A 15,802-nucleotide genomic window follows, 5' to 3' on the forward strand; every position below is an offset into this window, starting at 1 on the left:
TCATGACCTGAGCTGAAGTCAGACGCCCAACTGACTGAGCCACCCAGGTGCCCCAGAGGAACTGCCTTTTAAATTTAATTTATTTTAATTCAAATGTATATAGTCACATGTGGCTAGCAGTTACCCTATTGAATGGTGCAGATCTAGAAAGTGTTTTGTTACCTATTTCACTCAACATGACATTGGTCGCATCTTTTCAACTCTAAAGATGTGCTCCTCCAAAAGTAGCACCTATTTATTTGACGGAATTGTAGGTTAGAAAGTATAATAATGTAAAACTGTCTTTATCACAGCAAAACTGAAACCATGCCCCATGGGTTAAGGAGGCTAAAACTAGAAGAAAGTGTTAATTTTGGTTTTTAGGGAACTTCCCCCCCCCCCCCAGGTCAGCTATTGAGCCTTTTCAGACCCCGCTCACAAATCACTAGTTGTTTCTACAGAAGCCTGGGCTCAGGGTCAACTGATATGGATCTAGCCTGGGAACAAGCAAGGCCCTGTGTTCCTCACTCAAGAAAACGAGCCCAAAGTCCCATCCAGTTTATGCCAGCTCCTGGAGCATGCCCACAGCTGCCTCCCCTTATCCTAAGATACACCTGACATCACGTGCTGGGTTTTGCTTCGTTCCGGTGTTAAGTCTTTACTAAGAAATGAACATGGGATGTATGTGCTGTATATGTTTGCTCGGTATACACACTCCATCTTTCCTCATGAAAAGTCATGTTTCCCCACCCTTTCCGTCAATATGTATGTAACCTCACCCCGTGATTATAAAAAAACTTTTTTTTTTTTTTACACTTTGGTAATTATTTAAGGCAAATTGTGAGAAGTGGAATTGCAGGATCCAAGAGCTGCAGGAATTATGAAGAGTCACGGGAACCCCATACATGTGTAGCACTGCATGGAATACAGGGACATGGGCAGTAAAGTCAGCATTTGTTCAGGTAGGGACCACCGAGGTAGAAGTGTGGGCTCTTGGGTAAATTGAGTGCACGGAACTGTCTATGCTGCATGACCAGGCAGCTCCAGAGAAATTACGCTTTTTCATGGCTCTTTTCCATTTCCCCTGAGACCTTCCTTCCCAAGACTGTCTTGGCTCGAAATGGACAGGAAATGAACGATTTCCAGGTGTGTTTGGTAAAAAAAATTAAAATCATCGTAACAAACAAAATATGTCACCCATATTCCCATCACTCAGAATTAACCTCTGCTAACATTTTGCCATATTCTCCTCCTACGTGCCTTCCTTCCATACCTTTATTAAAAGGTACGACACACTCTGATTTTTCCCTTCCTATCAAAACCAAAACATTTCAAAGAAAGAGAAAACATCTCTGCACAGAGCCTGACGGGGGGCTCGAACTTGCAAACTGCAAGATGATTACCTGAGCCGAAGTCAGATGCTCAACCAACTGCACCACCCAGGAGCCTGCACATGTGCTAAATTTACGGAGCCCTCAGTGTCAGGGTTGTGTACATACTGCACAAATTTTTAAATTGTATGGGGCGCCTGGGTGGCTCAGTCAGTTAAGCGTCCGACTTCGGCTCAGGTCACGATCTCGCAGTCCGTGAGTTCGAGCCCCGCGTCGGGCTCTGTGCTGACAGCTCAGAGCCTGGAGCCTGTTTCAGATTCTGTGTCTCCCTCTCTCTGACCCTCCCCCGTTCATGCTCTGTCTCTGTCTCAAAAATAAATAAACGTTAAAAAAAAATTAAAAAAAAAATAAATTGTACTGGGGGAAGGCCCTCCCTCCATCCTAATCTTGGCTCTTGAAAAGCTTGATCCTTTAAGGGAAAAAAAAAGCATTTCTTTGTTGTGTTTGGATTGACTGCTCTGGGCGATCCTCGAAGCTGGGTATTCCCCATTCACTCTTCAGGCAGGGGCGTATATGCACACTCCCACACACGACACTCATAAACACACACACATTCACAGGGATATCCACACGCGAATACAGAAACACACAAATACCCACATGCAACAGTCACACTCACACGTGCAAACACACACAGCTCTCGCTGACATCAAGCTCCATGGTGGTTTCCACGAACGGGAGGAGAAGAAACCCTCGAACCCGATGTCATCTTGAGATTGGAGATAGGAGAGGAGCCACGGTGGTGGAAGGAGTGGTGTTGAGGAGCTCAAATCCAGGTACATGACCCAGGAGAGTGTGGGTGGCCCAAAGCCGCATGGAAGCCAGTAAGTTATATATATAAATTACATAAATTAAAAAAAAATATATATATATATATATAATATTATAGAGTTTTCTATGTTTAACCTGAATTTCCCTTTCCAGATAAACTCTCTTTCTTCTCTCTCTCACTAGTGTCCTGGGGCTCTCACCTGCTCCAGGTGTGCGTGTACTAGATCTGCTTCTAGAGCAGTCTTCCAAAAGCATTGGCTCGTTTCTTTCAGTTATCCTTTCTCCTCATGGTAAGAGATCTGACATCCCCAGTCTCGCCCCAGAGCCTCTCCGTTATCCTGGCCATGAAACTGGCCAAGAGCAGCCGGCCTGGACGTGATAACTGGCCACATGTGCGGATAGGTTGAGGTGGCTAGAAGTTCTAAGACCCTTTATCAGAACATGCACGGACTAGAGTTTTAGGAAATTTAATGTCGCTTCAGGATACGGGGAGCCAACCTGAAGGGAAAGCGTCAATAAGGGGTGGCTAAGGATCATTCCACGCGTGTCAGCATGAACCCTTTATTTTTTTATTTATTAAAAAAAAATTTTTTTTAACGTTTATTTATTTTTGAGACAGAGAGAGACAGAGCATGAATGGGGGAGGGGCAGAGAGAGGGAGACACAGAATCCGAAACAGGCTCCGGGCTCTGAGCTGTCAGCACAGAGCCCGACGCGGGGCTCGAACTCACAGACTGCGAGATCATGACCTGAGCCGAAGTCGGCTGCTTAACCGACTGAGCCACCCAGGCGCCCCCTTTATTTTTTTTTTTTAAGTTTATTTATGTATTTTGAGAGACAAAACGTAAGTGTGGGAGGGGCAGAGAGAATCCCAAGCAGGCTCTGCACTGTCAGCATGGAGCCCACCGTGGGGCTGGATTTTCCCAACCATGAGATCATGAGCTGAGCCCAAATCAAGAGCCAGACGCTCAACCGACTGAGCCACCCGGGTGCCCCACAAACACTTTAACTCTGAGGTGCAGTGAAACCTAATCTGATTGGTGATAGGGTCGCATTCCATCAGTGTCTGTTCACCTAGAAGTCTTCTCCTGTCAATTTCATACGTTTCTTCTTTAATTCCTTTGACACTTGCTTCTTGTTGATTTTCTTTTTCTTTTGTTTTTGTTTTTGTTTTAATTTTCTTTTCTAAAATGTATTTTTGTAGTTTTTGGTCACTTGTACCCATACATGTAAGCTTCCAGCCCACAATTTCTTCAGAAATAGTTTTACTCTCATAGCCCCTGGCCCTGGGATTTCTTTTATATTTGGATAGCTTGAGGAAACAAGAAATGGAGACCCAAAGGAACATGCCAGTTCATAAATATAGAATTAGCTACATTATTTAGGGGAAAGAAAAAACCCCAGAATACACACACTGTAGGTAACCTCCAAATGACTATACATCTACAGTGGATGTTAAGCCTTGTTGATCTGAGATTAAACCTACAGTTGTTACACAGCATCGTATTTTTAGGAAGCATTTTATCTTAAGCTCACTCTGGCATCCTGTTTTCGATCCTTCTTGATCAATACCACATGAAATGGCTTCTATTCCTTCAGTATCACTCAATAAGGTTAGGTTACATTCAGTTACCCACAGAATGATCACTGCAGTGGATTATTTCTGACATTTCATTTCAATTATGTGAGTGGAATAATTCATGCAGGACATTTCTTCATGTTCTGCTTTAGAAAAAGACTGGGACATTGGAGAGAGGATTTGGAGATTCCAGCATGTGGAGCAGAGTCTCAAGAGGGGCGTTGCATCAACCAACAAGGAAATCTTGACAAAGCAAAAAAGCGTTGAATTTAAGAAAAGTGTTGAATTTAAAGAAATATTTCTACTGAGTACAGACAATGTTCCTTTAAGACTCAGACTCCTTGGGTCACCTGGGTGCCTCAGTCAGTTAAGCGTCCAATTTCATCTCAGGTCATGATTTCATGATCCATGAATTCAAGCCCTGCATCGGGCTTAGTGCTGACAGCTCAGAGCCCGGAGCCTGCCTCAGACTCTGCATCTCCCTCTGTCTCTCCTCCTCCCCTGCTCACATTCTGTCTGTCTGTCTCTCTCTCTCAAAAAATAAACAAACATTAAAAATTTTTTTAAAAAGACTCAGACTCCTTGAATGGGACCCATTTGGAAAAGATTTGAACATAGTTTATGAAAAGCTAAAAAAAAAAAAATTCATTCTTATATACAGAAAATTAGGTGGCTATAATGCACCCAAATTTATGGAAAAATGATTTGAAGGTAATGCCTCTTGAAAGTTATTCAGTCCTGGGGCGCCTGGGTGGCGCAGTCGGTTAAGCGTCCGACTTCAGCCAGGTCACGATCTCGCGGTCCGTGAGTTCGAGCCCCGCGTCGGGCTCTGGGCTGATGGCTCAGAGCCTGGAGCCTGTTTCCAATTCTGTGTCTCCCTCTCTCTCTGCCCCTCGCCCGTTCATGCTCTGTCTCTCTCTGTCCCAAAAATAAATAAACGTTGAAAAAAAAAATGAAATAAGTGAGTGCAACCAAAAATAAACAGTGTCTTTATTACCGGACAGAGCAAAACTGACAGTAAATACTTCAGTGTCCTGGGTTGAAATAATGTTAGAAATAAGTGAATAAGAACCTGAAGAAAAAGAGGCTCACAAAAACGCTATAGAGATGATGGGGGGAAACCCCCATCATTTTAACACTAACAGGTTTCTATCAAATACCACTGAAATTAAAGTCTGGTTCTTTACTGTTTGCACTGCTGATTAATGACCTGGTTTACACACACGTTGATGAAAACCAAGCAGCATTACTGTTATCACCAAGGAAGGCTGAGAACAGGGTTTCCCCAGGTACGGGAATTGGTGGGAGACAGACATCCAGATCTCGTCTGAATGTGGACATTGGAGGGTCTCGCGGCCACCCGGAAGTGATCGAGCAACCCCAGGTGGGTCCTGGGAGACACAGGAGTCAGAAGGAGGAACAGAGAAGATCTGGACTTAGGAAGGACGCATTAATCAATGCACGTGGTTACTGAAACTCCTGGGTACTGTCCCCCCTCCCCAACTCCCCATGAGGTGGTCGGTCCGTGTAAACAGTAAGGGTGAATACTTACATCGTTCTCAGCTTATTCTAAGTACTTTCCACAGACTGAATTAGTTCATTGAATCACTGCAAGACCCCACGAAAGAGATTTCATGCCTAAGCCCTTTTACAGATAAGGAGGTTAAGTAATTTACCCCAGGTCACACCCGAGCTGAGATACAACGCCCAGATTTGAACCCTGGCGATCTGGTCTGGTGTCCTAGCTCATCTATTTTGGCTGGTCATGAGGTTCGGGGTCTGGGGAGTTCAGTCATCGGGGCTGCAGGAACCCCGACAGCCATCAGCTCTCTTACTGTAGTAGCATTACTAGGGGTATCAGTTTTCTATTGCTGCATTGCAAATCACCACAGACTTAGCAGCTGAAAACAACCCTCACCCAGGAGCCCCCGGCTGGCTCAGTCAGAAGGGCGTGTGACTCTTGATCTCAGGGTTGTGAGTTTGAGCCCCACGCTGGGTGTAGAGATTCCTTGAATAAATAAAACTTAAGGAATGGGGCGCCTGGGTGGCTCAGTCGGTTAAGCGTCCGACTTCGGCTCAGGTCACGATCTCACAGTCCGGTGAGTTCGAGCCCCGCGTCGGGCTCTGGGCTGATGGCTCAGAGCCTGGAGCCTGCTTCTGATTCTGTGTCTCCTTCTCTCTCTGCCCCTCCCCCATTCATGCTCTGTCTCTCTCTGTCTCAAAAATAAATAAAAACGTTAAAAAAAATAAAAAAAAAAAACTTAAGGAAGCTTTTTTAAATGAAAAAACAGCATTCATCTATTAGCCCACAGTTCAGTAGGTCACAAGCCCCCGGGACAGTGTGGTTGACTTTTCCAATGCTGGTTCTCACAAGGCTGAAATCAGGACGTTGGCTGGAGCTACATTCCCTCTGGAGCACAGGGACCTCTTCCAGATTCATTGTGGTCGTTGGCCGAATTCTGTTCCTTGGTGGATGGTGGCCGGGGATCACGCCCAACTTCCAGAGACCACTCTTAAGACCTTCCTACATGGCCCCCTCAGTTTTCAAAACCAGCAATAGAAAACTGTGTCAAATCCCCCTAATGCTTTGAAGCGCTTGGATTTCAGGATAGGCTCCATGACTTTTTAAAGTTTATTAATTTATTTTGAGAAAGAGGGAGGGAGAGAGAGAATGAGCCAAGGAGGGGCATAGAATCCAAAGTAGGCTCTGTGCTGACAGCAGAGAGCCAGATGCGGGGCTCAAACTCACTAATCGCAAGATCGTGACCTGAGCCGAAGTCCTGCGCTTAACCAACTGAGCCACCCAGGCGCCTCGGGCTCCATCACTCTTAAAGGCTTTCATGATTAGACCGAGAACAATCCCTCCCTTTTAAAAACATAAAATTATATGTGCCACGTAATGTAACCTGATCAACGGAGTAAAATGCCACATTCACAGTCCTGGGGGTTTTATGGAACATATTCACCAGGGAGTAGGGATCTCGGCATCCATCTCTGGTTTCTGCCCAGCATGCTACGGAACACTTATTGAATATTTACTCTGTGCCAGGCCCTGTTCTGAGCACTTGACATGTGTCACCTCACTGAATCCTCACAGTAGTTCTATGAGGTAAAGATGAAAAATTATCCCCATATCACAGATGGGAAAACTGAAGCACCAGGAGGTCGTAAATGTGCCCAAGTACACAGCTAGCACACTGCAAAGCTGGGATTCAAACCGGGCAATAGGACTCCAGAGCCTACGCTGTTAACAATGAAGAAATGAGTCCTCTCTGGTATGGCCGCCATGTATAGTTGTGCAGTCTGTGTACTGCACAAAAGCTCCTGCCCGGGACAGAAGTAGGAAATCCAGCCCTCTGTCTGCTCACCGTGCCATGGTCACTACTTTCCTGCTCACTGTGCCTGGAGGAAGGGATGTCCTTTTCTTCCCACAAAAGTGTCATCCATAAGCCCAGCCATGGATCTTTGGGTCTGTCTGACCAGAAGGTACTTTTCCCCTAATTTGCACACATTTATTCTAAATCCCAGGAGCAGCTTGGTTTACGGGCTCTGGACACACTGGTTTCCCAGTAAGTAGGGCTCTTCCTTATCTTCACCCAAATCCCACCTTGGCTCCCAGATTGAGGATTTCTTTTCATCTTGGAGCTTTCAAGCTTCCTAGGCCTCAATATTTTCCTAGCAGCCCGTGTTAGGACATGACCCAGAAAGAACGCACCTTTCAGTGGTTCAGCCACCTGTGCCCATCACTGTCGGGTCGTCCGTTCACTGCTCAGTGCAGAGAGAGGGGCAAAAGAACAAAGTTGGGTTCTTGTGGGGAAGACAAGATTTGCACATCATAAAATATTTACCAATATTATTTTACATAAAATAGCTTTTGCAGGGGCGCCTGGGTGGCTCGGTCGGTTAAGCGTCTCATGGTTTGTGAGTTCAAGCCCAGTGGCTGGGTTCTGCACTGATAGTGTGGGGCCTGCTTGGGATTCTTTCCCTCTCTCCCTCTCCCACTTGTGCTTTCTCTCTTAAAATAAAAAATAAGAGGGGCGCACCTGGGTGGTGCAGTCGGTTAAGCGTCCAACTTCAGCCAGGTCACGATCTCGCGGTCTGTGAGTTCGAGCCCCGCGTCAGGCTCTGGGCTGATGGCTCGGAACCTGGAGCCTGTTTCCGATTCTGTGTCTCCCTCTCTCTCTGCCCCTCCCCCGTTCATGCTCTGTCTCTCTCTGTCTCAAAAATAAATAAAAACGTTAAAAAAAAAAAAAGAAAACAGCTTTTGGCCATTTTTACGCCCCCCATACACATACACACATGCACATTTTATATATCGCATATTATATATATAATTTTATATATAATATATAAATAAGTTCTTTTACTGTTTATTTATTTTTGGGAGAGAGAGTGTGCAAGTGGAGGAGGGGCAGAAAGAGGGAGACAGGATCTGAAGCAGGCTCTTCACGGAGAGCACACAACCTGACGTGGGGCTCAAGCTCACCGACTGCAAGATCACGACCTGAGCCAAAGTCGGACACTCAACAGACTGAGCCACTCAGGTGCTCCTATGTATATAAAATTCTATATATATATATCTGTGATTAAAATGTCACATTTTATATATAATATACATATGTAATATATATATTATATATAATATAATTTATATTTATATATAATATATAATATATACAATATATACACATTTATATATAATATAGATAATATATAATATATAATATATATATAATATATAATATATATAATATATATAATATATAATATATATATAATATAATATATCTCATAGATAGATAGAGATTTGAAGCCAAAATACCCCCAATAGCCAGAGAGATGTGCTATTTGAGCGCATAATACACACATACACATCCATGCGTTCAAATACCACATCTCTCCGGCTATTTGAGCGGCACCTAAATTTCAAGAATCCAATATTTACCGCAGGACTCTCCTGTCTCCTCCTCCCTTCAGTGGGTTGTAAAACCAGATAGCTGGGAGCACTCTCATGGATCCCCATTCTCTCGCATCACCCGTGAACAGCTGCTGGCCTGGCCTGTAACTCTATCACCTCAGGACACACTGCTCATCCAGAGCACCACCTCCTTTGTTCAGTGTCTCCTAAGTGAGCTCAGACTGGCTTACACAATAATAGGAATTCATGGGTGCACGTAATAGAGATGTCAGAGGAAGGGCTGATAGGTGGGAATCAGGCGAGGCTCTATCCAGCAGCTTGAATAATGTTGACAGTAACCCAGTTTCTCTGTCTGTCCATGCTACTTGTAGTATGTTGACTTGATCCTCAGTCTCCACCTGGTGGTCTCCCACGTGCCCCAGGCTCTATCTTCCGAGCAGCAACACACCACATTATCTAGGGGACAGGAGAGCAAGCATCTATTTTCCAGAAACCCTAGCAAATGTCTCCTGTGTTCTCACTGGCTCTGCGTGGGATATGTACCAACTTCGGTGGTTGCAATGGGGGGTGTGTGCACTGACTAGTTAGACACAAGAACATCCTTAGAGTTAATCAGAGAGGGAGGCAAACCATAAGAGACTCTTAAATGCAGAGAAAAAACTGGGGGTTGCTGGAGGGCAGGTGGAGGGGGGATGCGCTAAATGGATGATGGGCGTTAAGGAGGGCACGTGTTGGGATGAGCACTGGGTGTTACACGTAACAGATGAGTCACTGGGTTCTACTCCCGAAACCAATACTACACTTTATGTTAACTAACTTGAACTTAAATAAATTTTTAAAAATCAAAAAGAGAAAAGAACATTCTTAGGTGTAGGGTCAATTCTATCCAATTCTATCCTATCCAAAGAGAAAGGAGTTCTAATGGAAATTTTGCGCAATCTTATATGCTCCTTGAACTGGTCAGCAATCCAGTGGCTCCGTTTTCAAAATATCCAGAATCTGATCACTTTCCCACACTGCTCTCCTGATCTGAACCACCATTTTCTCTCCCTTGGATTTTACACAAGTCTCACTACATCCACCTTTTCCCCCTTACAGACTCCGAACAGTGACAAGAAACTGGAAACAAACCCAATGGCAATCAACTGGCAAATGGACAAATAAATTGTGGTATAGCCATCAAGGAAATACTCCTTCAGCAAAAAAAGGAATGAACCACTGTTACTTACAGCAACATGGATGAATCTCAAAATCATAGGCCAGACACAAAAATGTAAATATTGTATGATCGCACTTATATAATACTTTAGAAAATGCAAATGAATCTGTAGCAACAGGGCACGTGGCGGGGGACTTTTAAAAAGGGGCAGAAGGTGGGGCGGCTGGGTGGCGGAGTCGGTTGGGCGTCCGACTTCAGCCAGGTCACGATCTCGCGGTCCGTGAGTTCGAGCCCCGCGTCGGGCTCTGGGCCGATGGCTCAGAGCCTGGAGCCTGTTTCCGATTCTGTGTCTCCGTCTCTCTCTGCCCCTCGCCCGTTCATGCTCTGTCTCTCTCTGTCCCAAAAATAAATAAACGTTGAAAAAAAATTTGAAAAAATGAAAAAAAAAATAAAAAGGGGCAGAAGGAAACTTTTGGAAGTGATGGATAGGTTCACTGTCTTGATGGTGGGGACGGTTTCACAGGTATACACATCTATCACAAAGCATCAAATTGTTTGCTTTAAGTATGACTCATCTATTGTAGGTCAACTTTTTAACGTTGTAAAAATTTAAAAAAAAATTTTTTTTCCAACGTTTATTTATTTTTGGGACAGAGAGAGACAGAGCATGAACGGGGGAGGGGCAGAGAGAGAGGGAGACACAGAATCGGAAACAGGCTCCAGGCTCTGAGCCATCAGCCCAGAGCCTGACGCGGGGCTCGAACCCACGGACCGCGAGATCGTGACCTGGCTGAAGTCGGACGCCCAACCGACTGCGCCACCCAGGCGCCCCGTAAAAATTTTTTTAAATCTAGGAAGAAAATATAAGGCAAACATCACCAATAAGTATAAAAGCAGCAATCAGGTAAGCAGAAGATAGAAAAGAAGAGGCATGGATATACAAATATCAGAGACTGAACCTCGAAAGTAGTCCAAGAGTCGGCAAGCCTAACGAGGGAAAAAAGACAGAACACACACAGGATCAGAGTCTTGAATGACCAAGAAGCAGCCACATATAGCCATTAAGTTCCCAGGGTAAAAAGACAGTGTATGCTAATTTATGGTAATATATTTGAAAATCTCAGATGAGTGCTTTTCTAGCAAAGGCTGAGCAGAGTTCTTTGGGTAAAATTTTCAAATACTTGAGAAACATGTAGTTAATAGAAATGTTCCAGAACATTAAAAAAGCAGACTAGTTCTGATACCACAGAACACCCCTAGTGCACACCCTATAACCTGCAGGGTCCCCGTTCTGTCCATCGTACCCGAGGCCGGGGATGGGACCCTGCTCCTTAACCTTGACTTCTCCCACACGCTACTTCCTCACTGCCAGAAAGTCCTGGTTATTCTCCCTCAAAGCTCCTCTCTCGTTAGTCACCCCCTCTCGCTTTCCATTACCAAGTTCCGATCATCTCTTGTATGGACCTTTTAAGTTTATTTATTTGAGAGAGAAAGAGAGAGCGTGAGCACAAGCAGGGGAGGAGGAGGAGGAGGAGGAGAGGGAGAGAGGGAGAGAGAGGGGGAGAGAGAGAGAGAGAGAGAGAGAGAGAGAGAGAGAGAGAGAATCCCAAGCAGGCTCCACACTGTCGGTGCAGAGCCTGACATAAGGCTCAAACCCAGGAACCATGGGATCATGACCCGAGCTGAAATGAAGAGTCAGACGCTCTACCAACTGAGCCACTCAGGCGCCCCAGCATGAAAGCCAGCTTAAGGCCATATACGGACAAACCATATAGTATTATTAAATCATATTAACTGCATCAAAAAGAAGGCTCAAGTTGGTGTCAGTATGTTGTTAAAATGTCTAATAATTACCCACTTAGTATTATTTTCCATTTACTTGTTATTATTCCCTTTCAAGGACAGTGCTGAAGGAAAACGGCCCCTTTCTGGGAATCTTCTAATAGCATGCTCCCCTCCCCCTCCCCCTCCCTCTCCCCCTCCCTTCCTCACCCCCTCTTTCTGGCTTTAATCTTGTATTTCTCAGAGGTGCTGTCAGCTCCCCACTGAAAGTGATGTACAACTTGCATTAAAATGCCTATATTTGAAAATGCATTGAAATCTACTTAAAGAGGGGCGCCTGGCTGGCTCAGTCGTGACCTTTGATCTCGGGGTTGTGAGTTCAAGCCGCGCATTGAGTGTAGAGATTACTTAAAAAATAAAGTCTTTAAAAAATCTATTTAAAGAAAAGCTGTCAGGCAGAGCTGGATAATGTGGAAAACCTTGCGGCGGCGGAACTGGAGTGTCTCAGTACTGGGTGTTCTTGATTTAAACGGGGAATGTCTCCTTAAAAAGGCACCCCCCCCCCCCCCCCCCCCCCCCCCCCCCCCCGCCAGAGCCAGAATCTAGTTTCTGCGGAGATTGGGCGGGAGCGACCATTTTATTACTTGGCTTCCAGCGCCATCTAGTGGCGACACGTAGCAACTGCCACAGGAATTTACAGGCACAGGCTCGCAGGTGCACAGCAAAGTCCCGAAACAAACCCAAGGACGCCTTTGTGTCCCCAGGAATGCAGAGTCATTGCTCCCTCATGGGCTGCACGTACCTTAAGGCTTAACACAATGCAAACGTCCCGCTGGGCTCGCCACTCACTCCCATGTGTGTTGATGGCGTTAATATTTCCCTGCAACGTAAAATAAATCTTTACGTCAAAAAAAAAAAAAAAAAGAGGAGGGGGAGGAGGGGGGGAGGGGGAGGAGAGGGAGGAGGAGAAGGAGGAGGGGGAGGAGGAGGAGAGGGAGGAGGAGAGGAAGGAGGAGAGGGAGGAGGGGAAGGGGAAGAAAAGCCAAAGCAGAGTCAGAGAAATCTTGCTTATTTAGAGCAGGGGCTTCTCCAGGTATGGCTCCCAGACCTCCTAAACCAGAAACTCGAGAGGTAGGGCCCAGACGCGCCACCCCCCCTTTCCCCCACCACCTCCCTGGGATTCTGTCGCAGGCTCAAGGCTGAGTCCTTCCGTTTAGAGCAGGGGTTCTCAACCAGAGGTGACTCTGCCTCCTAGTGGACGTTTGCAGATGTCCTGAGACATTTTGGTTGTCACGACTGGTGCGGGTGCGTGGTAGGAGGTGGTGCTATTGGCATCTAGTGGGTAGAAGCCAGGACACAGAACATCCGGCTACAACAAGGAATTACCAACCTTCAAATGCCAGTTGTGGCCAAGCTGAGAAACCCCACGTTACAGTCTGGCATTTCCCCCACTGCCCCCCGACCACCCCTTCCCTCCTCCAGCTTGACTCGTCCCTGTGCTCCTGCTCCCTGTGCCCAACTCTGACAGGCACGGTAGATATTCCGAGTGTTTAACTGATAGGGCGCCGGCCAATCCCGAGGAGACCCTGACCAATGACCTGGGCTCCAGCTGGGAGCGGTTGGTACAGCTGCTCTATCAGCTCTTGCTGCCCAGACGCCCAACCCCCGGGCCTTTGCAGCTCTCACTCAATTGTGAGCCAGTCTCAGGCTGATAATTTTATCATGGTCGTTGTTTCAAGTGTATCTATTTATTTTTTTGTGACGTCTATACCCAACGTGGGGCTTGAACTTACAACCCCAGGACCGAGAGTCACATGCTCGTCCGACTGAGCCAATCAGATGCTCTGATTTATAGTAATTTTCCCTCTAGATTTATAGTTTTGTTTTATTTTAATGTTTTCATTTATTTTGAGACACCGAGAGAGTGCGAGTGAGGGAGGGGCAGAGAGAGAGACACACACACACATACGCACACACACAGAGTCCGAAGCAGGCCCCAGGCTGTCAGCAGAGAGCCCAGTGCAGCGCTGAAACTTACACACCATGAGATCATTACCCGAGCCGAAGCCAGACGCTTCATTGACTGACTGCCCAGGTGCCCGGCATATTGATTATTCTAAGTTAAAAGTTCTTAAGCAACAGCAGGTGTAAAAAACAAAAAAAGCCCAAACACTCTGACCTCCCTCTATCTCCAGAAAACAGGAAATAAATCTCTCATGTGAAAGGTACCCTCCATCTGCCAGGGGGTAAAAAGACATCCTTATCACCAGAGTTAGAAAACGTAGAGCCAAGAAGTCTGTATATAAACCTCCCTTATTACTTTTTACTAATTTACTACCTCAGCTCAAATCCTGTTTAGAATCCCTTACTAATTGAAACTCCCAAACATAAGTTTTCTCGGTCCTGCCGATTCCCCACAGATTTATTGTCACTTTGCCTAAAAAAGCATAAAAACCGCTTGTTTTGGTCATTTTGGGGGGAGGTCTCAGTTTCATGACTGGGCCTCCTCTGTGTGCACATAATTAAACTTCGTGTTTTTTCCTCCTTTGACTCATGTCAATTCCATTCTTAAACTAGCTGGAAGAATCTTGAAGGGTAGAAAAAAAATTTTCTTCCCCAATATCACCATGCTGTACATTAGATCCCCAGAACTTATTCACCTTATGACTGAAGGCTCTTACCCTTTGACCAACGTCTGCCCGTTTCCCCCACCTCCAGCCCCTGGTAACCACCATTCTGTGAGTTTGACTCTTTCTTCTCCTTCTTCTCCTTCTCCTTCCCCCTCCTCCCCCTCCTCTCCCTCCTGCCTCTCCTCTCCTTCCTCCCCCCTTCCTTCCCTTCCTCTTCCTCCCCGCTTCTTCTTTTTAAATATTCCACATAAGTGAGATTTTGTGGTATTTGTCTTTCTCTGACTTTTCTCACTTAGCATAACACTAAGTTCTTCTGCGTTGCTACAAATGGCAAGACTCTCTCCTTTCTCCTGACTAATATCCCATCATACGCTTTATTTTTAATCATATAAATAATTATACCTCCAGCCACTGGCTCTTTCAACAGTGCTGACTAGAACCTGGGGTTTCTTTAGGCACCTGCAAGAGACCACAGAGCCATTCTCTTTCTTCGTCCTTGTATAGGGACTCTCAAGTTTCCACTTTAATCCCGGCAAAAACGTACCTGACAGACTTCTTGGGGCAACTGGAGGTTGGAGCCCTCGCTCAGCCCTTCCTTTGCCAGCCACACTGGTCTGGCATCCGTGCCTGCAACGGACAGAATGTCTGTGTGTCCCATGCTCATTTGTTGAACTCCAACCCGCAGGTGATGGCTCTCGAAGGTGAGCCCTCACACGGGGACCAGTGCCCTCATTAAAGGGACCCCAGGGGGCCCCCTCCCCCTCTCCCCCACGCGAGAACACAGAGAAGACGCAGTCTGTGAACCGGAAAGCAGGTTCTCACTAAACACCAAACCTGCCAGCGCCTTGTTCTTGGACTTCAGCCTCCAGACTGCGAGATGCAAACCGCCCCATCTGTGTAATTCTGTGACAGCAGCCCGGTGACAAAGACACCCTCTCCCTTCTTCCCTTCACAGGGACTCCCACCTGTGTGAGGAAGGAGGCGGCTCAGGCTGTTGCCATGGAAACGGAGGGGGGCAGGGCGGGGTGTGTGCAGGGCTGGGGGGGGGGGGGTGGCTGGAGAAGGGACGGTGCCCAGAGGCCGAGCTCTCCCAGGCTTTGCAGTCGGCCTGTGTGTGGGATCCAGATTCCGACCCAGCCGCACAGGAAAAAACACGGAAACTGGGCCGGTGATCTCTCCTCTCCACGCCCCAGTGTCCTCTTCTAGAACACCAGTTATAAGCACTCCTGGACCACAGGGTTGGCGAGGACGTAAAGCACATTACCCTGTAAAATGCTCAGCACCAGATCTGACTTCTTTCGGCCTCTATTTCTCAAGGTGGGGCCCAGAGACCGCACGCCTCAGAGTGCCCGGCCGGAGGGTCTTGTTAAAAACACAGAATCTTGGGACCCCCAAAACTAAGGAAGCAAAACGTTTGGACTTCAGTTCACTCTGAAACATCACCCTGCCTCGTTTTCTTCAGAGTGTGTGTGTGTGTGTGTGTGTGTGTGTTTCCATATCCGTAATGATTTTTTAAAATCTGCTAATGATCTGCCCCTCTGCCCTGTGGTGTGAGCTCTCTCTGGGTCTGTCTGCCCTGTGGTGTGAGCTCTC

General features: G+C 46.4%; 1 long non-coding RNA gene across 2 annotated transcripts; it reads right to left on the reverse strand.

Annotated features, from left to right (window-relative positions):
• Positions 1-8,509: 8,509 nt before the first annotated feature.
• On the reverse strand, positions 8,510-15,258 carry LOC109494710. Of its 2 annotated transcripts, none has more exons than XR_002738707.2 (4): positions 15,044-15,258; positions 14,754-14,836; positions 12,382-12,459; positions 8,510-9,094 (listed from the first exon to the last, which is right to left on the reverse strand). It is a non-coding gene; the product is annotated as an uncharacterized LOC109494710 (long non-coding RNA). The 2 variants fall into 2 exon arrangements; XR_006590673.1 differs by lacking the exon at positions 8,510-9,094 and adding an exon at positions 10,166-10,191.
• Between the last annotated feature and the right edge of the window lie 544 nt (positions 15,259-15,802).

This window comes from Felis catus, chromosome E2, assembly GCF_018350175.1.
Source record: "Felis catus isolate Fca126 chromosome E2, F.catus_Fca126_mat1.0, whole genome shotgun sequence".
In the NCBI taxonomy this organism is placed as follows: Eukaryota; Metazoa; Chordata; class Mammalia; order Carnivora; family Felidae; genus Felis; species Felis catus.